Raw genomic sequence first — 20,638 nt, 5'->3', positions numbered from 1 at the left:
GGCTCCCCCGCTCAGTTCCTTTCTCCGTCTGTCTCCCCTTCTCCCTCCTGCAGCCTCTTCATCCCCTCTTCCTGGCCAGTGTCCTGGCCTCTGGTCTCTGCCTCTGTGGTGCTGCTGCCTGGTGAGGGGAACCCCAGATGGAGTGCTGTACCCCAGAGCCACACCGGGCCCTTTGATTGGGCACGTGGGGATGTGGGGACCTGTGTGTCTGTCTGTATGTGGAGGGGAGGTGCTGGTCCCTAGGGCCCAAGGAAGAACCCTGTCCCCAACTCCCTGAGCAGCACGATGCAGTGCGAGGCAGGCACAGCCTTTCCCGTTACTCTGTTGTTTTTAATTAGGGCTTAGCTAATTGCTGCTCAGAAGGCCGGGGGGAGAAGGCAGACACCACCTTGGCTGTTGCCTGGTGACTGATCCGGTCCCAACGGCCAGCAGCGTCCCTCAGGCTTCTGTGGCTGGAGTGGAGGTGTGGGAGCTGCCTGAGGGGATCCATGCTGCTGCTGCCCGGGGGAAGCCTCTAGCCTGGCTCACCACGCCTGCCTGGCTGCCCCTTCTGCGCTTGAACCCTGCAGTAACTGCAGTAAGTTCTGCTGGGATGGCAGCCCTGAGGAGGGGGGTGGGGCTTGGACTGGGGCCCACAGAGGTCCCAGGGGTGTTCTGGGGACCCTGGGCCTTGTGAGAGAAGAAGCTAGGGTTGAGGACAGGGGCTGGTCCCTGGCTCTGTTGAAGGTTCCCAGATCCTGCCCCCCCACTCTGCGGGGCTGGTTCTGCCCCACCCACTCCTTTCCCAAGTGTAACCAGGGCTCTGAGCCCACTGGCTTCGGGCCTCGCTGTGCACAAAGGTGCAGAGGGCAGCAGAGGAGTATGCCCTTGTGTTCCTCTGTCCCTCCTGTCCATCTGTCCCTTCTGCTTGCTTTCCTGCTTCTCTGCCAATGCTTTGTCTGCTCATCCACTCACAGATCCCTCCTTGTTCATTGCTGGTCCCTGGGGTATTGAGGACGGGAACCGAGGCCAGCTGATCTCTTCAGCGCACTCAGCCTGAGCCCTTGACAGGAGCCCTGGATGCACCTGGGTGTGCTCTGGATCCTTCTCTCGTCCTCCTGTTCAGCCGCATTGCCTGCTCTCTCATGGTGCTCCTGGGTCGCATGCTCAAGACCTGACCTGTGTGGGAGCATATGAGAGGACTACGGCTCAGGCACCGGGAGGCAGTGGGTCCTGAGAGTCAGGGCAGGCTGTGTGCCTTGTTCTCGGGCTACCGTGCAGTGCAGGGACCAAGAGCCCAGGGTGCAGGCTGCCCCTTGCTGGAGAGAGGCCTACCTGAGGTCCTGGCTGGGCTCTCGGGATGGAGATACACCCAGCACCAGAGCCGATGGTCAGGGACTGGCAGGAAGCAGTGGAGACCCAGGGATGCTGATGGAGATCATGTTCCCAGGAGCCTGTTCTGTTCAACGAGGCGAGGCTGACGTGGTGGGATGCTCGGGTGCAGCCCAGGGTGGTCTGGGCAGGACATGTGTGGGGTGAGGGTGTGGTGGCAGTCGTCCGACTGAGTTTTGCAGCAGAGTCAGGCAGGGAGCTGTGCAGAGCTGGGGGAAGGTGGAGGTCAGGATGTCAGGCTGGGAGCTTACCTCACAACCTGTCTGAGCACAGGGCCACGAGGGACAAGTGCGTAGCTGCTGGCGCCATGCAGAACAGGAGCCTGGGGTGGGCATGGTGAGTCAGCAGAGGGATGGGGGAGTCCTCCCAGACCAGGGGTTGTCCATCAGGTTTGGAAGAGTGTATCGCTGAAGATTTAGGGTTGGGGGAAATGTAGGCGCCTGAATTGCAGAGCAGAGAAAGGAGGGAGAGTTGGAAGGGCAGAACCAGTGGGTGGCAAGTGGGACCCTCCAACCCGCTCCGCCCTCACCATCCAGTGGTCCTAGGCGAAGTCCTTCCGAGGGACAGAGTGTCGAGGGCGCCTGCTGCTGCCCACCTCGTCCAGGTTGCCGGGGACACAGCAGTGACCAAGTCGACAAGTTCCTGTTCGGGGACGTCGCCTCCTCCATGCAGATGCACGGTGGGCGTGGGCATCAGGACCCAGGCCTGGGGGTTGCGGACATTCCCTGGGTTCGGACCAGGCCAAGCAGCTCCGGCGGGTGGGGATGGGCTGAGGATAGAGGGTGGGGTCAAGTGTGCGGGCACAGGACGAGGCCCGGGAGGGCATGGAGTGCGGCTGCTGTGCCAGTGGCCTGCTGGGGCGCAGTGGGGCGACCTGGAGGGCGGGCCTGAGCGCTCCCTGCCTGCCTTCCCTGCCCTCCCCTGGCTCTCTGCGTGTCCCCGCCCTGCCAGGCCCTGTGGAAGCCCCGTCTCACTGGTGACAGGCCGGGCCTTGGAAGGCTACAGCCCGGGGTGCACGCGCCGTCGCGTCTCAGCCTGCTGCCACCCTCGTGGTCCATGGGGATGGAGGAGACTCCTGGTGCGGCCCGGCGGCTCCCCAGCGGGCAGTGCCAAGCACAGCTTGTCAGTTTACTCCAGATGAAAGTGGGATTTCTTTCTAGGACATGTAATTAGAGCTCCGGTTCCTCTTCCTGTGGGAAGAGGGCAGGGGATGGGGAAGGAAGGCTGGGCACGGAGCACAGTGTCACCCTCGCCAGGGAGGCCCGAGTGCCAGGCTGGGCGGTTGGCACCGGTGGCTCCTGCTGGTCCTGTTCTTTGGGTGACAGGGACGCATGCTGATTCAGGGCACCGGGGGCATCCGGGTGCCTAAGGCTGGGCTCGACAGAGGAGATTGTGTCAGACAGAGGGCAGCGAGGCCATTGTGTCCTAGAAGTGGCCGGAACCAGAGCCCTGGAAGGCCCTTCCTCAGTTGTGCTGTCAGGGTTCCCACTGCTCAGGTGGGAGCTCTGAACGTCCTTTTCCCTCCCCTGCCTGAGGCTTGTAGTTGTCCGTGCAGTGTCGGGAGCTGGTGGTTGGGGCTGAGTCCCGTGATGGCCCCGGGCTCCTCTCATTCTGTGGTCTGGCATCTGCTGCCAGGCCGTCCGTGGGCCTCTCTGGTGACTCAGAACAGGCCTGGCCAGGGGTCTGTGCAGCCCCCTGGTCTGGCCGAGTGTGGTGAGACCCCGCCCCACCCCCCAGCAGGGCTTTCATCCCCCAGCCCCAGCTGTGCACTGGGTGAACCTGGGCACTGAGTGCACGGTGGGTCCAGGACGATGCCCACGCCACATGCCCTTCTGGCAGGCGCCTTCTTGGCCTTCTTGTCCCTGGGAAGGCCAGAGCCCTGTGTCGGTTATGTAAGGCCTGGGATTGAGGCGCTGCCCTGTGGGTGGAGTCTCAGCCTCCCCTGGCACCCGCCCTCGCACTGGTATTTATAGAGGACCTGGCACACGCCGCCCTCTCCTTCCCTTCCCTGTCTCTCTCAGGGATCCTGGCATTTCCTAGGTGGGGGCAGACTGGGCACCCCACCCCCGTCCTCATGCGTGGTAGCTGACTGCCCTGTGGTTCTGAGCAGGGTGGGGTCTGCGTTGCTTGGGCCTGAGGCGGCTGTGCTCCCTGTCCTGTAGCTTGTCGGTCTCTGTTCTCAGTGGGAGCCTCTGCATATGTCCTGGAAGGGAGCAGAGCAGGTTTGGTCCCTGGCAGGGCTTGAGGCAGCGTGCAGACCCTAGGCCCCCACGCTGCTCAGGGAGCCCATCAGCCCCAGCCCAAAGCCCCAGGACACGGGCCCTCCACGGCTGTCACTGCAGGGGTGGGGTCCTGCCAGGCCAGCTCGGGCTCTGGGCTGCCAGTCCTGAGACTCGAGTGGCCCTCAGCCCCTCTCTCGTGCCTTCATCTGACAGGCACAGGCCCTGCTGGGTACCTCGGGCCAGGCTCCTGGCCCTAGCTGTGTGCTCCCGGGTGCACTCTGTGGCCTCCAGCCCTCTCCTCTGCTTCTCTCGGCTGGTGCCAGGGCTGTGCTTTCCTAGCTGTGGCTCCTTCCCTGGGGTCCACGTCTGTGGCAGCTGAGGTCTGGGCTGGTGACAGCACTGCCGGGTCTGGAGGGTGGGGGTGGAGTCAGCTCATCTGCCTCTGGCCATAGCAGGGATCAGGGGCTGGAGGCCCAGAGGCCTCTGGATTTCCTTTCCAGTTCTCCACAAGGACTTGGGGGTCACAGCCCAGCGCCCACCCAGTTTTGCAGGTACAGCTGGTGGGAGGGGTTCCAGGTGGGTGTGCAGCTGCGCTGGCCCGGGCAGCTTCCCTTCCCTCCTGCCTTGGAGCTGGTCCCCGGCCTCCAGTCCCTCCAGAGTAGCCCGTTTTGTTTTGGGACAGGAATCGAACTCAGGACCTTGTGCTTGTTAGGCCGGCGTGGCACTGCTGAACTAAATCCCCGGCAGCTCTTGTGGTCTGCAGGTGGGGGCCTGGCTCCCTTGGGAAACCGCACCCCCACTGCCCGGGAGGCCCCAGCGTGCTGTGCTGTGGCCAGGCTGCCGTGGCACTGTGTGGGGGTCCTGTGCCTCCACAGAGGCATCAGGAGTTTGGGTGCATGCTTTTTGAGGTGACTGGGAGCCCTGTAGGCAAGGTGTGGACCTGTGGCAGCTGCACCCTCCCTGTGTAGCTCCTCTTTCACGCGGGAGCCCAGTGCAGAGGTCGGAATGGTTGCTGATGGCTTCTCCTCGCCAGGCTGGAGCGGGTTCTGGGATGGGAAGCTGGTGGGCGGCCTCCGGCTATTGGGGTGGGCATGGTAGGCCCCTTGCCCAGTTTGCAGCGTCGCTGTCTACTCTCCAGTTGGCACCCAGCTGTTTCTGGAGCAGCTTGCCGCTGGCCTGTTCGTCCATGGACCCTCTTTTCTTCGGGTCCCGAGCCCTCACCCAGCCTCCCTTCTGCAGCTCTGTCTCTGCCTGCTGGGCCCCGAGCCTGCTGTGGGCGTCTCCCTGAGGATGCAGCAAAGCCTTGAGACCAGGTGGCTTTACTCCATTGTGATAGGGAGGCTGAGTTCTGGGCTGTGTGTGTCAGGTTCCTTCTGGCGGGACTAGCTTCCGGGTGTCCTGTGACCCTTTGCAGCTTAGGCCTACTGTGCTGTTGCTGGCATGTGGAGGACCCTGGGAGGAGTCCAGCGTCCAATATGTGTCCCTGTACCTCTGAATCCTTTCTCAGGCTTCCATGCCACCGGTGCCAGACAGGAGGGCCGAGGTGGGGGCCTGAGGAGGTTCTGGGAAGGGGGCAGCCAGTCCTTTGTGTGAGTGTGGGCTGAGCAGGAGGCCAGTGCTTCCTTCTTCCCCTCCCAGGCCGGATCAGTACTGCCACAGGCAGACAGGCGGACAGGTAGGAGTGGCGCCAGAGTGGCCAGAGATGCATGGGCACCCATTGACCCACTGATGGATTTGGGATCCCAAGGCACTGCCCCGGCTCCTGAGCTTCCTGGCCCGGAGCTGGGAGTGAGCAGTGCCCTTCTTCTCAGAGGCAGCTGGAGGGGCCAGATGGGCCCTTGAGCTGTTTGAGAAAAGGTGGGGAAAGAATAAAAACTGACCCCGGTGAGGTTTTCTTGTGGTAGTCCTGACAGTAATAGACAAAGCTCATGAGATAAGTACTGACATCAGTACCTCTCTAAAAAAAACTGAAGTTTTAATTCTGAGCTGATTGTAGATTCATGATTTGCGGTTGTCATACATAGTACAGAGAGAACAGTGCACTCTACTGTTTCCCTGATGGTAATATCTTTAAAAAACTGCAGGAGAAGCTGGATGCATTGCTGCACACTTGTACCCCACACTGAAGGAAGCTGAAACAGGAGAATTGCAAGTTTGAGCCCAGCCTGGGCAACTTAACAGCCTCTCAGGTTTGAAACTCTGTCTCAAAATAGAAGATTAACAAAAAGGGTTGAGGATGTAGCTCAGTGCGAAGGCCCTGAGTTCAACCCTTAGCACTGCAGACAAAAACTTACAAACACAAAAATGAAAGACTAAAGTTAGCATTCCCTCCTTGATGCTGACACTGATGTCATGACAAGGAGCAGCCGGCGGCCAGGAGGGACCCCTCTGGCTGCCCTGTCGTGGCCACACCCACTTTCTCCAGCCTTCCCCACCCAGTCACTAACACTTCCTCCATTGCTGTGGTTTCATCGCTGGGGGAACACTGGGTGAGTAGCGTGATACCTCTGGATTTGCTTTTCCACTCAGCACAGTGTTCGGGAGGTGACTCAGATTGTTGTGTGTCCTACTTTCTCCTTTCTGTGCTGGGGACAGGTGAAGCTCAGAGACACCATGGGTCTGGTTCCAGACCCCTGCAGTAAAGTGAGTCGTGTGTACTTTTTATTTCCCAGTGCATATAAAGGTCATGGTTACATTGTACTTCACTTTGTTTAGTTCTGATAGTGCAGTAGTAGCATTGTATTTAAAATATGTCCTGTCCTTAAAAATATTTTATTGCTGAAAAATGCTCGTGATCATTGGAACTTGCCAGGAGTGGTAATCATTTTGCTGGCCGAGGGTCTTGCCTTGATGTCCAGGGCCTTGGCTGGTCATGGTGGTGGCTGCTGGAAGCTGGGGTGGCCGAGACAGTCTCCTTGGACCACAGTGTCCTAAGCCTGCTCCATTGACTGACTCTTCTTTCCGTATAATGCTTCTCTGCAGTGTGCGATGCCGTCTGAGGGCCTTCTACAGCCAGTAGATCTTCTTTCACAGTTGGGCACAGTCCTTCTAACCCCTGCTTGTTGCTCTGTCAGCTAAGTTCTGAGACATTCTGAACCCTTTCTTGTCGGTCAGCAGTGTCCAGAGCAGACCCCATCTCAGGAAACCACTTCCTTGCTCCTCTGTCAGAAAAAGAGTTCTATTCATTAGTTTCATCCTAAGGGTGTAGGGTGTAGAAATTAGTCACATCTTCAGTCTCCACTTCTTTTTTTTTTTCCTTCAGTACCAGGATCGGACACAGGACCTTGTACTCGCAAGGCAGGCGCGGTGCTGCTGAGCTAAATCTCCGGCTCCGCTTCTGATTTTAGCTAATTCATTTGCTATTTGTACATCTACAGTTACTTCCTTCACTGAAGTCCTGTGCCTCTCAGTCACCCATGAGGTTGGGTCACCTTCATCCACACTGTTGGCATTCTGCACTCCCCCCAAGGGCCACGGGCATGCTCAGCGCTGTCTGGAATGGGTCTCCTTTCTAGAAGGCTTCCCACTTGCTTTGCTCAGATGTGTGAGAGGAATTGCTGTCTGTGGCAGCTGTAGCCTCGGGCAGTTAATTTCTTAACTGGTAAGACTTGGAAGTTGAGAGTACTCCTTGATCCAGGGAATGCAGGTGGCACTGTGTCCGTAGGCATGAGCACAGCATTAGTCTCTGTATGTCTCCGTCAGCGCCCTGGTGTGATCAGGTCATTGTTGGTGAGCAGTAATTTTAAAAGGCATTCCCCCTTTTGCCCTCAGTGCCTCAGATCAAACCCAGGGCCTCCTACATGCTAGGTAAGCACTCCCTAGCCCTTGGAATCCGTTTTTATTGAGTAGCAAGCCTTAGCAGTGTGGGTGTAACATACTTAGCCATGGTATAAATAGAGGTCCTGTTGTGAGAAGGATCTGAGTTGTCCCCCAAAAGGCTCATGTGTTCAGAGGTGGGGCTTTTGAAAGTGTTGGGCCCAGATCGCGAAGTCCCCAAAGACCACCAAGGAGCCGTTTCCGATGTAAACACACGAGGGTCGTTTATTCAAGCTCGAGCAGGGGCACTCAACCGTCACCGATGCTGCGGATCAGGATTGAGAGCCCCAAATTCCAAATCAGCAGGGTTTTTATTGTGGCTACCGCAAGGTTTGAGGATGTTCCATTTAGCAGTTACATGATTGGTTGATATTTAGCAAGCATGGGGGGTTGAGGGGTGGCTGCATGTAGAGTTTATGGAAAAAGGAACAATCAGCACATTGACAGAATGTTCTATAGATAATGGGCCCGGGAGCATCTGTTTTCTGGGCAGACAGAGGATTGAGTTAGGAGCTGTGTCTCTTTTTTTATCTGTTGTCCCACAGCAAGGACATTTTATCATTAGTTTATGGGCACAAAGGAGACTAGGGGAATAGTTGACTTCAGTGAAGTGGAATTTATGTCAAGGCCACTTTACTGTCTTATATTTAAGATGGGAGTCAAACTTTAAACTGGAGTTAGTTAGGTCTCACAAAAGCTGAGTGGATCATGAGCCCTCTTAACTCCATGGATCTGTTGATGAGATCATGATTTGATGGCATTATTGGGGGTGATAAGATTTAGGAGGTGGGAGTGGGTCCTAAAGGCTATAGGTCATGAGAGTGTGACATGGGAACTATCTTTTCCCGTCCCTTCCCCTTGGGCTGTCTCTCTGCCTCTTGGCTGCCCGGAGGTGAGCAGCTTTCCTTTAGCATGTCCCTTTGCCATGCTGTTTCTGCCTTGACACACAGAGCCAGGTGGCCATGGATTGAAACCTCTGAAACTGTGAATCAAAATAAATCTTTTATCCTTTAAATTGATTCTCTCAGGCACTTTGTCACAGTGCATGAAAAGCTGGCCAGCATAGCCGTCATCCAGATGATCCTGTTCCATTTAGTGCAGTTCTTAGGGCCTGAGGCTCTTCAGAATGGGAAGTGAGCCTCGGTTCAGCTTCAGGCCCTTAGCTACAGCTCTGACTTCTTTCTGGCTGTGAAGACTCTGGATTGTGCCTCTTTGCAGTAAGTCCGTTTTGTCCCGTGATGAAAATCTGTTGTCTGATGGGGCCACTTGCAGCAGTTACCTCAGCCAGGCCTCCTACATGCCTCGCTGCAGCTCCTGCATTAGCACTGTGCTCCACTTTGCATTTTCAGGTTACAAAGATGCTTCTTTCCTCATATCCCATGGACCAACCTCTCCAGCTTTGGACTTCTCTTCTGCAGCTTCCTGACCTTTCAGCCTTCCTAGGATTGAGGAGCGTTAGGACCTTGCCCTGGGGTAGGCTTGCCTTGCCACAGTGTTGTGGCTGGTTGCATCTTCTCTCCAGACCACTAAAGCTCTCTCATATCAGCCGTAAGGCTGTTTTATCATTCATTCATTCAAAAGTAGCACTTTTAATTTCCTTCAGATTTTTCCTTTGCCTGTGAAGATGTCTGGGTTGTTTCCAGTTTTTGAAATACCGTGAGCTGCTATATGTATCATGTACGAGTTTTCGTGTGAACATTAAGTTTTCATTTTTGGGGATAAATGACAATACAATCATCAATGCATATCACAGCTGCACATTTAGTTTTAAGAAACTGCCACAGTGTAATCCAGCGTGGCTGTGCCATTGTACATTTTCTGCATTTCCAGCACCAGCGTGTGGAAGCTCTGGTCTCCTCTCACCAGCATTTGGTGTTGTTCTCTTTAGCTGTTCTCATGGGTAAGTGGTGACACTTCTTTGTGGCTGTGAATTGCACCTCTAATGCCAACGATACTGGATATCTAGAATCAAAACAGTCCAGTTAGAACACAAGTGAAATATGTAGAGACATTTATTTGACCAAGTGGAATTTACAGATGGCAAATAAGCATCTTGGTCTCTCTTTTTTTGTCCACATTTTTTTTCCTTTTTGGGGGGGGGTACTGTCTTTGGTTTTGATACTTTAGGGTAATACAAACTCCTTAAAGTAAATTTGGAAATGTTCTCTCCTATTTTCTAGAAGCCATTGTGTAAAAATGGTGTTAGTTCTTCTTTTAGAGTTGATAGAATTATGGAGTGAATGCAGTCTCCAGTCCTGGAGATTTTCTTGGGGGGGATTTAGAGTACTGATTCAATTTCCTTAATAGTCACAGGGATATATTCAAATTATTTTATATTGATTGACTTGTGTTTGTCTTTTTTGAGGAAGTGGTTCCTTTAGTCTAATTGTCAAATTTGTGTGCATAGCTGTTTGTAGTATTCTCTCCTGACCCGATAAGTCTTAGAGGTTTGTAATGACATGCTATGTTTCTCACTTGGTCTCTTTTTTGGTTTTGTTTTGCAGTCTTGTTAGAGGTTTGTCAGTTACACTGATCTTTTCAAAGAATCAAATATTTGATTTTTCTCTTGCTTCTTATTATTTCTTCATTTTGTTTGCTTTGAGTTTATTTTACTTTTCTTTTTCTCAGTTCTTGTGAGAGCTTAGACTAGAGATTTGAAACTTTTCCTCTTTTCTAATGTTTATCTATAATTGCTATAAGTTGGCTTCTTAGCACTACTTCAGCTGCATACCACGCATTTTAATATTTTGTAATGTCAGTCTAATTTAGTTCCACATATTTTAGAATTTTGCTTTAGATTCCCTTCCTGACCTATAGATTGTTTAGATGTGTTGTTTAGCTTCCTGGTGTTTGGAGATTTTACGTATCTTTTTGTTAATGATTTATAGTTTGATTGTGTTGTGGTCAGAGAACACACTCAGCATAATTTTAGTTTTGTTACTTTGTTAAGGCTTCTTTCTTGTCCAGGGTTGGTGAGCATTAATTCCTACTGTCCTTAGAGCATTCCTTTGATGTGGACTGGATCTTGTTTGTTGAACACATTATTAATTCTTCTTATCCGTGCTAGTTTTATGTCTGGTTGTTCTGTGAAGTCTCGGAAGAGGAGAGTTGAAGTCTCCAGCTGAAATTTTGAATCTGTTTCCCATTTCAGGCTTATCCATTTTTGCTTCACATATTTTGTAGCTGTGTTGTTTGTTACGTACACTGCTGTGACTTGAGTCCCTCCCAAATTCCTGGGGGACCCTAATGCTCCAGGCAGCAGTGAGGAGAGAGGGTCTTTGGGAAGTGATTTCCCGTGGGGGCCCCACCCTCATCGATGGGATCATTGCGATGGCTGGCAAGGCCAAGGAGACCTCTTGTCCCTCTGTCTCTGTTGTGTAAGCTCTGGTGGGCGCAGCCGCGAGCCGCTACCCTGGAAGCGGAGGCTGGGCCCTCAGCAGACACTGAACCTGCTGGCTCCTTGATCTTGTTGGACTTCGGGCTTCCAGAACTGTGGGAAATAAATTTCTAGCATTTAAAAGTTTATAAACACCAGTCTCAGGTTGTTGTTTTTTTTTTTTGTGGTAACACCAGTGGACTAAGACACATAATTTAGAATGTCATGTCTTCTTAATAGACTCCATGCATGTGTCCCTCTGTGTCTGTTAGAATTTTATGTCCATTTCTCTGATGCAAATTTAGAATCTAGTCACAGCTGCTTTTTTTTTTATTCATTAAGTTTATTGGTACATTTTAGGTATACAATATAGTTACATTCATCATTGGGAATTTGTACCTGTACATGATGTATCTTGGTTCTTATTTTTTTCCCCCTTCCCCTGCCCTCCCTTCAACCCCTCCATCCTTCCCTATTTACAAAGACTTTGTTTCTGTTTTTTCTTCTTCTCGTATTTATTCTTGCTTTTCTTTTTCTTTCTTTTTTAGTCTTTGCTTGTTTGTTTGTTGTTTGAGACAGGGTCTCACATTGTAGTTCAAACTGGCCTTGAACTCACCAAGCTGCCTGGAACTCAGTGCTTTTCTTTATGTACCCTTTTCTGTCCTATGGTCATCTTAACTCCCTTCATATTTGAAGAGAGTTTTTTGTAGACGGCATATAGTTGGGTCCTGGTTTTTTTGTTCCTTAGACCAATTTTGTCTTTCATTTGGTTTATTTATACCATTTTTGTTTGATATAGCTATTGACATGTTAGGACTTAAACCTGCTATTTTTTATTTTGTTTTGTATTTGATGTTTTCCACTTTTCTGTCTCTCTTGCCTTCCTTTGAGTTACTTGAACATAGTTTAGAATTGTTTTGATTTATCTGTAATTTTTTTTAGTGTATCTCTTGTGTAGATTTCATAGTAGTTGCTCTAACTGTTGCATTATATATCCAAAACTTATCCCAGTCTCCTGGTAGTGTTTTACAGTTCACCCAAGGATAGAAATCCTACCTTAAGGCCCAATGCCATCTTCTGAATGTTGTGCAGTTGTCTGAAATATTTCTTCCTCATACATTCAGAACCACATCGGAGTATGTATAACATTTTTGCTGCAACCTTCAAACATAATTCAGTAAACCCAAAGGGAGGAGAAATTATATTGTATTTATTCCTGTCTTTGTTCTTTTCATTTTTCTTTCATTCTGATGAGTAACAATTCCTTTTCCTCATGACATTCTTTCTGTCTAGGGAACTTTCTTTTGGGGTGGGTCTGCTGGTACAGTGTGAGAAGGTCCTGATCGCCCCTCATTCTGCAGGCGCTGTTCTGGTGTAGGCATCTGGGTCGACACTTCTTTTAGCCCCTAAGAACACGGCACTTCCTTCTGCCTTCCTAGCTCGGATGAGAAGCCCATGTCTGTTGAGTTTCTCAGCTAGCTTCCAAGATGTTTTCTTTTTTCCATTTCAGAACTAGGGCTCTTGTTTGTGCCTTGAGCCAGTCTTTGTGGTTTCACTCAGCTTCTTAGATCTGTAGGCCTGTGTCTCTTGCCGAGCTTGGGGATTTTCTGCTCATAATAGCTTTCTTCTTCTTTTTCCTGCTTCTAATACCTTTGAGCACTTTTCCAGCTCTGCCTTTCATAGTCACATAGGTCCACGAAGCTCTGTTCTGCTTGCTCCTGTCTTTTCCCATCTGCTCTCTGTCTCTCTCTGTTCACGGTATCGTCTTTCATTGTGTCAATCAGTTCGCTTGTTTTCTCCTCTGTCCTCTCTGATCTGCTGTTGAGTCTTTCCACTTAGTTTTTTATTTTGGTTATTGTGGTTTTCAGTATCAAATTTTTCATTTGATTCTTCTTTATGTCCTCTTTCTTTGAAGGTACTTTTCTACTTTTTTTTGCTTTGTTCCAAGCACGCTTCTAGTTGTTGTGAAAGTATTGTATTGTAACTGCTTTACAGTCTGTATTGGGTAATTCTAAAAGGTCTATTGGGGTTGCTGGTCTCTGGTGATCATTCTTTTTCATTCAGTTTGAGGGCTTCCCAGTGTGTTGTAGGGTGTCGTCTTAAAATTTTAATTTTTTTTATTGAAACTTGGACATTTCCACCTGATTTCCCAAATCTCTGGATTTTTTTTATCCTCTGTATTAGCTGGGCCTCTCTTAACTTGGCCTTGAGGGCGTAGGGGTGACAGATCCTCAGAGAGTGGCACCCCACCAGGGTCATGCAGATGGAGGGTTAGGAGCCAGAGTGGGGACTCCAGCTGGCATGAGCCAGAGCCTCTGTTCCTAACCACTAGGCCACTGTGGTTCCTAGAGGTGCAAGAGAGGTAAAATTTACCCTATAGCCCGGGGTGGGGGGGTGTTGTAGCCCAGTTGTAGAGTTCTTGCTCAGCATGTGCCAGGCCCTAGGCTTGATCTCCAGTACTGAAAAAAAAGTACCCTAAAAAGATATGTCCTGCAGATATCCACTTCTAGGTTTGCCTGGCTGCTGTGAGTGTCCTGATCACAGCAGCACTGGCCAGAGAGTGTGTCTCTTCCAAGCTGATGGAGCACTTTAGCCTGCCAAGTACATGGTGTCCTGGGATCACCCTCTCCCAGAAAGGCAGGGTGCAAGGGTCGGGAGGTCAGCCTGAGGGCTATAGGGCACACTCCTTGCCCTGAGGAGCTGGTTTGGGGTCAGATACCATCGGTCCACTCTGTAGGTCTCACTCCGAGTCTGTACCTTGTCTTTGGGAGAGTGAGGAGGATGATCGTGTGTGGCTGGAGCTATCCTGAGATCCAAGCTGGGGCCGTGACCTTCTGCTTTCCCTGTTACTGTGTGAAATGAGGGGCTCTAGGGTTGTGTCATTGCATTTTTGAGACCTCCTGGGTCCCAGATCCAGGGCTACTGCCAGTGCCCCCACCCGAGATCGAGGCCCAGACGTGGCTTCGCACCTCAGTGTTAGCTGAGGATGGCACAGTGTTGCTGATGTCTGGAGGTGCTGGAGTCCCTGGCACACTGTGAGCAGCCTGCGGCTTCCAGAAATGGCAGTGTGGACAGGCCAGGGCTGCCCTTCTTCCACCTGTCTGAGGTTTCCTGAATTTGGAGCATCAGAGGCCTCTAGGGGAGGGGCCTGGGGAGCCCTGGTCCTGGCCTCATGCCCTCCTGGTATGGGGGCTGGGCTGGAGGGCTCAGAGGAGGCCATGGTACCTTTGCCCGAGGACAACCCCCCAACCCCTCCTGTCTCCATGGCAACCACTGGCATCTTGCATGAGAGTAGCGCCTAGAAAGACAGAATTTGGCATTCAGGCCTTTCAGGCCTGCCCTGGCTGGAGACCCCTACCTTGCTCTGTGTGAGCTGGGGCAGGAGATGTGGTGCAGACTGCCTTTTGCCGGCAGAGCATCCGATCTCCTCTGCAGCCTCACATGTCTCTTGGCACTCTCCCTGTTGCTGGGACAGGGCACAGGGTGCTGATGCTGCCACTTCATCACCCTGGGCACATTTGCTGAGTGGGGTCTTCTGGAAGCTTCCGTGCAGCCTACAGGACCCTCCCTGTTGTTCTGCATCAGAGGTGAATGACAGGGTGCTCGGGCAGCCCAGCACTTCCCCTGTCAGGTTCTGCCTGGGATCCCAGTCACCTGGACCTCAGGCCAGGTCTTGTGGACCAGGAGCCTAGGTTCCTCTGGCAGGACCCACCTCATCCAGGGTTCAAGTCAGGCCACTTGGGCTTGGTGAGGCCTGAAACTGGCAACGGGGTGAGCAGCACCCTGGATATTCCTCTGCTTTGCCCCCAGCAGGGATGGGACACCTGCCCAGATCCCATGGCTGGAGGTTCAGCACCCTGAGATGATGGGGGGCACCTGTCCCCAGACCTTTCCTGCTAACATGCTGTCCAAACTAAGCTGTGTTTGAATGTCAAAGGCATGGCCTGCGGCAGTGTGCTGGGACAGCAGACAGTATTGCTGCCCTGGCAGCGGGAGATGTATAGTTACCTCCACCTCCTTCCTGACAAAATGGGAGCCTCAAAGCAGAGCTGTTGACTTAGCCCACAACCCCCTGGCATCTGGCAAGATGGGGAGGTGTTTTTCTCTCTTTTGAGGGATAAGTGAACTCTGCTTGTGCCTAGTAGGGCAGGGACCATGAGATTCATTGCCATCCCTGCTGTAGTTTGACAGCTGTTCCATACACATAGAATGTGGACGCATGGCCTGTGTGAAACTGAGGGATTGAAATTAGTTTTTAAAAATTCATCCCTCTAGTCCCAGCACTCCGGGAGGCTGAGGCAGGAGGGTCACCAGTTCAGTTCAAGCCAGCCTGGACAGCTTAGTGACTTAGAGAAACCCTGTCTCACTCTGTCTGTCGTCACCACCCCCGCGTATCCATGTATCTCTCTCTCTCTCTCTCTCTCTCTCTCTCTCTCTCTCTCTCTCTCTCTCGACTTCTCGCTCTCCCTCTGTCTTTATTTCTATCTCTCCCCTCTCTGTCTGTGTCTCTGGCTCTGTCTCTCTGGCTCTGTCATCTTTCTGAAAGAAATGTGCAGATGCTGGCTCCAGGAGTCGAGGTTGAGGTTCACCCGCGTGACAGGGAGGGAAGCAGCTGCGAATGGTGAGAGCAGAGTGTCTGCTCTGGGCACCTTGTCTGTCTGCGCCGTGGGTCTGGTCAGCCATGCGTCTCTTTGCACAGCGCGGGGATTTCCGGTCTGTCATCCCGTTGTGTTCCTCCCCCTCCGCCTTGCGATGAATGCTCTTGCACACCTGAACTTGGTGAGGCGGACTTGAGGCAAAGGCCTCCTTGTCCTCCTCAGAGCTAGCGTTGAACAAACTCTCTTTTCACCAAAAGTTATTTCCTGTGTTTCTGTGGGGAGCAGCAGGCATTACAGACCTCAAGAGGTCCGGTAGCAGTTTTGTGCAGCCAGTCAGGAGGAGAATCTCAGCTCCTGAGCAGCACAAGTCTTTTGATTTCCATGGGGTGTGGATGGGTGGACTAGCAGCCCTCCCAGTTGGGGCAAATTGTAAGCAAAACTAATTTTTAGGGCCTTTTGTAGTACTCTGATTTGTGTCCACACGTGGGTGGTCTGAGTCGTACTCTGTGTCTGTGTGTGAAGAATATAGTACTGTTTGAATGACTTTTAACTATGAATGTGTAAGTGGATTTACACATAGGTATAGAATTACTTCTTGATTTGCCTTTTTACCCCTCAACATTGTTTTAAACATTTTTTTCTATGTTAATATATGTAGGGGCTTTTGTTTTTTGGTACTGGGGATCGAACTTGGGACCCTCCGCTTGTGAGGCAGGCGGTGGAACCACTGAGCTAAATCCCCGGCCCTGTAGGTTTATTTAATTTTACACACTCACTTTTAAACTGTAGAATAATAGACCATTGTATGCATATTCCACGATTAATTTTTTTTCCTCTTTATGAGAAGCAGTATGCATTCTGATTTTTGTTATTACCAGTAGCACTATGAACACATCTGTATGTACTGTCTAGGAGTAGCTTCCTGAGTCATAGTGCTGCTCATCTAAACATTTACTGGTATTGGCCAGATGCTCTCTGAAACGACTCTGCAGGCTGTTCGTCCTCCAGGAGAACAATTGGAAGAGACGTCGCCTGGTGTCCGTGGGGGCTAAACGAGGATGTGAAATGGTATCTCTTCCTTAATCTAACCTGAATTTTTCTGGTTGCCTGTGGTTGTGAGCATCTTTGCTCCTCCTCTTATGATTTGTTGATTTTTCTGATAAGCTTTTTGTAATTTTCAGTGAATGTTAGGAATTCGTCTGGAAACCAATCTTTTCTCTGTCATATGCATTGCAAATGTCTTCTGCACTTTCTCTGTAGTACTTCTGTGGTGCCGTGTCCATTTTATTGCAGTCCAAATTACCACTGTGTTAGGGTTCGTGACTCTAGGTCAACTTTAGATAGTCTTCCCCAGCTCAGGGCGACAGCGCTGCTCTCTCGCTTGCTTGTTTTCCAGTTTGCGGGCACACTTAGTGGCGGATACATTTAGAATCCCTATGCGAGTACTGCTTAATCTTTTTTTTGCACGCCGACGATTAGGTTCCCTAGCATCTCTTGGTGACTGCTTCATCCCTTGCCAGTCATCGGTTCTCGGTGTGGGGCTTTTCTGGGTTCTCATTTCTGTTCGTGTCTGCTGCTGGGTGATATTGATTGCCAAAGTCTTGAAGCGACTCTAAACTCAAGTGAGGGCTGCGTTGCCTTTTGTCCTTCAGAGCTGTGTGACTGTTCCTAGCCCCTTTCTCTTCCACATGAATTCAGGGATGGATTTGTTAAGTTCTGCTAAGACTCAACAGATTTTTTTGAAGAGTTTTATTGAGTTATAAATCACATACCATGCAATAGTCCCTTTAAAAATATATCACAATATTAATGTTTAAAAATTGTGGTAAGAGGGGCCAGGGATGTAGCTCACCGGCACAGCACCTGCCTAACAAGTGCAAGGTCCTGAGTTCGATCCCCAGTACCAAAAAAAAGCAGTAAGATATTTATAACTTGAAATTTTACATTTAAATCATTTGAAATGTATAGTTCAGTGGCATCACTTACATTCACAGTGTAATTCCTCAGCTATTTTCATTATCCCAGACAGAAACCCTCCCACTAATAACCCTGGCCCCCTTCCCTCAGCCTTTGGTACTCTCTAACCCTTCTGAGTCTATGAACTCGTCTTTCCTAGGTACTTCATATTGGTGGCACCATACAGTATTTGTTCCTTTGTGTCTAAGTCATTTCTTTTTTTTTTTTTTGGTACTAGGGATCAAATTCAGGACCTTGCGCTTGCGAGGCAGGCGTGGTGCCACTGAGCTAAATCCCTGTCCCACGTGTGAGTTATTTTACTTGAATAATGTGTCCCAGGTTATAGCTGGTTATGGTTGAATACTTGCCCATGTGTGCATGGATCACATTTTGATTACCGTTCCTGCATGGATGGACATTTGATTTGTTAGTGCTGTGAGCACCGTATACAAGTATCACTTGAGTTCTCACTTTCAGTTCTTCCCGGTGTCTGCGTGCCCGGAAGTGGGATTGTTGGATCATGTGACTATTTCCGCCATGGCCACACCATTTTGGATTCCCACCAGCAACACATGAAATTCTGATTTCACCACCCTCGCCATTATCTGTCAATTTCTGTTTTTTTCTTTTGTAGTTTTTGTTTTGCCAATAGCCATTCTCGTGAGTATGGAGTGGTATTTCACTTTTTTTTGTTTCTTTTCCCTCCAGTAGTGGGAATTGAACCTAGGGTGCCTTCACACTGAACTACATGCCAAGTCTTTTCTATTTTTTAAAATTTTGAGACAGGATCTCATTAAGTAGATAAATTGCCCAGTCTGGGTCTCATCTTTCTCTCCTGCTGCTTCAGGCCCCCAGAGTACTGGGATTATAGGTGTACACCACCATCATTGTGGTCTGATTTATATTTCTCTCATGATGGGTGATGCAGCACATCTTTCACATGCTCATTTGCCTTTTGTATTTCTTCTTTGAAATTAAGTTTATTCCAGTCTCTTGCCCATTTTCAAATTTTAATTTGAGTTTAAGTTCTTATTTTTTTACCCCAGATCCGTCTCAAATTTTGTCCCTTGTTGCTATGTATTTAGAGCAGATACATGAACACCACACACACACACACACACACACACGGAGGCTTCTTCACCAAGAATCTTGGGTATGCTTCAAAGGTGGTGCCCACAGGCTGTTGGTGGATTGGTTGTGGAGTATGAGAGAGAGGAGTTAGGGATGAAGGCTGGATTTGGCTTAAGCAGGTGATGGGGAAGGGAGCAAGATGGGGAGCAAGAATGAAGGGTTCTTTAGTCACTGTGACATAACAACTCTGAACTTTAAGGTATGTTTTAATACTTATTTTAAGGGAAAAAGTTCTTCAGTTGTATGATGTTTGCTGTGCTTTCTTTTTGAGATCTAATAGAATTGTTAAAAAGGAAGTTGGAAATATGGGGCTCCAGGTCTGGGTTAAAGAAATGACTGAGGAATGACAGGCGTGCTGTGGGTTTCAAAGCTGTTGGGCAGATCCTACGTGCTGTGAGCCCTGGGCCTGCAAGCTTTGAGTCTGGTGGAGGCGAAGCTGCTCGAGGCATGAGAAGGAGCCCTCAGGAAGCAGAGGAGAACAGGAAAGGGGCTGATCGGAGGGTAAGAGACAAGACTGACACCTTAGAATTGGTAAGAGGGAGACCTGGCACGGCATTTTGTGGGGAGGTGGTAAGGAGAGAACACAGCATTTTGTTGGAGAAAGCTAAAGAGAGACAGATCCCAGCACTCTAGGAGGCTGAGGCAGAAGGATCACATGTTCGAGCCTAGCTTGGGATATTAGCAAAACCCTGTCTCAAAATTTTTTTTTTAAAAAAGGGCTGGGGATGTAACTCAGTGCAGTGGCTCTGGTTCATTCCTCAGTCTCTGTCTGTCTGTCACACACACACACACACACACACACACACACACACACACCACACACAAATGAGGGAAAGGAAGTGGGGAAACCAAGGATCAACACTTTTCATGAGTTGTAATGTGAAGAGGGCAGAGAGTCCTGTGGTCAAAAGTAAATATGGTATCATCTATTTTGTTTTTAAGATGGGAGGTATTGGAATATGTTTTTATGCTGATGCAACTGGTCACAATAGTTTTTCTTTTCTTTCTTTCTTTCTTTTTTTTTTTTTTTGGTGTTTTGGGACAGGGTCTTGCTATGTAGTTCAGGCTGCCCTTGAACTCACTGTGTAGCCCAGGCTGGTCTCAAACTCAAGGCGATCCTCAGTCTCCTGAGTGCTGGGAGCACAGGTATGCACCACCATGCTCGGCTCACAATAGTTTTAATACAGTATTACACTTTAATTGACATAGAATAACTGCGCATTCATGGAGTTACAGTGTGATGGTCAGTACGTGTGTACAGTCTGTGGTGATCAGAGCAAGGTGCTGGCCCACATCGAGCATTTCTTTCTTTTGAGAGCATCTGTAACCCTGCTGACTTTGGAATACGCAGCTAGCTGTCATCCAGGGTCACCTCGCTGTGCCTTCTTAGTGCACAGAAGTTGTCCTGTGAACTGTGCCCTTTCCCCTTCTCTCCCCACATTCTGCCCTGCCTCTTACAACCACTGTTCTGTTCTCCACTTCTGTGAGATCAGCTCTTTTAGTTCACAGATAAATGAAAATGCCTATTTGGCTGTCTGGGCCTAACTTGGTTTCACTTAACACAGTGTCCTCCAGGCTCATCCATGTAACCACAGAAGACAGGATTTTATTCTTTTATGGCCTGGTAATGCTCTCCTGTATGTTTATCACGGTTCCTTTGTGCATGCTTCTGGTAAGAGCACCTAGGCAGACTCTGTCTTGGCTGTTGGGAGCTGGGCTGCATTAATATGCCAGTGCAAACGTCCCTTGGACACACTGATTTCTTTTTCTTTGGGGATATATTCAGAAGTCAGATGCTACATAGATTTCCATTACTGGTTTCTTCTTCAATATCTTTCATCAGTAGTTTGTATTTTAAAATGTTCACGATAGGGCTGTAATGCACTGCTGGGTGGCTTGAACTACTGGAAGAATATGCATGACTGTCCTTTTGGGTGGCTTTTAATTAATTTTAGTATTAATAATAATAAAGGCAATTAGATTTGTTTGTACCACTAGTTAGTGGTACAAGCCGCCTGATGAAACAGTCATGTACACACCTCCGGTGGTTCAAGTGGGGGAATGTATTAATTGTAGAGTTAAATTTATTCATGGGTATTTTTGTTGTTATTATAAATAGGATTATTTTCTTGATTTCTTTTCATCTATTTCATTATTAGTGTATAGAA

At 49.9% G+C, this 20,638-nt stretch overlaps 1 protein-coding gene across 6 annotated transcripts in view; it reads left to right on the top strand.

Annotated features, from left to right (window-relative positions):
* The window catches only part of Cacna1b (calcium voltage-gated channel subunit alpha1 B), a 201,372-nt gene that overhangs the window by 5,464 nt on the left and 175,270 nt on the right, over nt 1-20,638 (top strand). The window lies entirely within an intron of this gene.

This window comes from Heterocephalus glaber, unplaced genomic scaffold, assembly GCF_053883595.1.
Source record: "Heterocephalus glaber isolate CG9 unplaced genomic scaffold, H.glaber_assembly_v1.0 deba00001479, whole genome shotgun sequence".
Taxonomy (NCBI): domain Eukaryota; kingdom Metazoa; phylum Chordata; class Mammalia; order Rodentia; family Bathyergidae; genus Heterocephalus; species Heterocephalus glaber.
This window is presented reverse-complemented; position numbering and strand designations above follow the sequence as displayed.